General features: G+C 39.4%; 1 non-coding gene across 1 annotated transcript; it reads left to right on the plus strand.

Moving 5' to 3' along the window:
- Positions 1-914: 914 nt before the first annotated feature.
- Positions 915-1,105, plus strand: LOC143656675 (U2 spliceosomal RNA). The gene has a single exon (XR_013162579.1). It is a non-coding gene; the product is annotated as a U2 spliceosomal RNA (small nuclear RNA).
- The last annotated feature ends 901 nt before the right edge of the window (positions 1,106-2,006 follow it).

The raw sequence follows: 2,006 nt of genomic DNA on the forward strand, positions 1-2,006 counted from the left end.
ATTATCAATTCCATCCTAAATGAAAAAAAAAAATGTAAACATAGAAATCTTTTGTTTTCCCAAATTTTCAACAACTCAATAATAGGACTGGAACTCAGTCTCAGACTCTGGTTTATTACCCAAATTTTAATGTTTCATTAAGAATCTTACACAAACAAACCCTGTGTAACTATTTGATGTTTTCCTCAAAGGACTGATATATATTCCTTTAGAAAGTAGGTTACCAGTATCACAAAATGTAAATAAAAATTAATAACCAATTTGCCTTTCTCATATATAACTGCTCATATCTCAGACTTGCCTTAGAGAACTTCAGTTCTGAAAGAGATAAGTTCAAACATGAAAAGTAAGCAAGGTTCTACTGTAGATGTGCCATTTATACTACAATCCCATTTCAGGATTGGAACCCTCATGAGACACTCTAGTGGAGTTTTTCAGCTTGAGAAGAAATAATACAAAATTTTCCGTTTGAAAACCAGCGAAGCAATTGCAAGTGGATGAAAACCTGTCATAATTGCTAACTGTGTTCAGGAGTCTTTTTAAAGAACTTAGCACATCTTGAATAATAATCAGGGAGCTAATGTTTGATGCTTTGGTTTGTAACAGTTAAACTATTATCGTTTATATTTTTGACACACACCCATCACATGAAATCCAGTTCAAAGCAACATTGAACATTCTTACCACATTCCCTGGAGATGTCATTTAACCTCAATCCTACCTCCTGCCAATGCCTGAGTATGAAAATGAATATGGCTTCAATGAAAATGTCTTTCTTCTCTTACGACTTTCCTATACTGTCCTAGTGGGCATGGATATTTTGCAATTTGCATCAGAGACGGACTGAGTGTTCCCAGTCTTTGATGACCTGACATACACCCATGAGCTTGACTTGGTCAAGATACGATGGGAGAATCGTTTCTCGGCCTTTCGGCTAAGATCAAGTGTAGTATCTGTTCTTATCAGTTTAATATCTGATACGTCCTCTATCCAAGGACAATATATTAAATGGATTTTTGGAGCAGGGAGATGGAATAGGAGCTTGCTCCGTCCACTCCACCCATCAACCTGGTATTGCAGTACTTCCAAGAATGGTGCACCCCTTCCTTAATTGCAATGTGAACTGACAGACTTGACTTTTCCCTGCTCTCCAGGCTTGCCCCTTTTCTTTACCCCAGCGGGATGTCCAGAGCTCCCTTCGTGTTTTTTCCCTCTGAGCTGCTTGTGCTGTCCTTTCTCCTTTGTCTCTTTTTTTCTTTTCTTACTGCTGTCACTTCATTTATTCTTGGGGATGGCCAACCCAGGTTTCGCACAAGTAGTAAATGCTAGGTAGCAAGTCTTGTGTGAGCACTTCAGCTGTGCTGCACACAGGCCCTTTGTTCGCTACCTTCTCCAACCTGCAAGAGACCTTCTCCTTCTCGCCATCAACTGCGTCAGCTGCACCTGGCTCACTGGCCCTGTTCTATCCTAGGTCTTATGCTTCCCGGTGGTTGTAGCCCCCTTTGTTACTAGCCTCACACTCTCCTATCACCTTCTGCCTCACCTGCCACCTTTCTCTGTCTTCACCCCCACGCACCATAAAATAAAACAAACAAAAAAAGATATGATGGGAGGAGAGGAAAATCATCCTGTGCTTTCAGTCATCTATCAGGACAGCCCTCTAGACTTTATTCTCACTCCATTATACACACATGTACGTATAAATATCCTCTACTGTTATCCCTCTCCATGTATCTATTCTATCAAATTGTATTCCATCAAAAATACATGTAAATATATCAGGTCTTATAAAAGATCAAACTTCCAAAAGGCTTATAATAAAAAAAAACAGCAGCCCTCTTTCTCACCTCTGCCCAGAGACAACCACTGTCCTATTACCTAGCAGCAACCACTTTCTACTCTTTGAACCATTTCTTCTGGTTCTTATGCCATATTTCTGAAGAATTATCTTATACTGTTATGTCTTAGTTTTTCTCCTTTGCGCATTTTTTATTGTCTTTCTGTTA

Source organism: Tamandua tetradactyla, chromosome 14 (assembly GCF_023851605.1).
Source record: "Tamandua tetradactyla isolate mTamTet1 chromosome 14, mTamTet1.pri, whole genome shotgun sequence".
Lineage (NCBI taxonomy): Eukaryota > Metazoa > Chordata > Mammalia > Pilosa > Myrmecophagidae > Tamandua > Tamandua tetradactyla.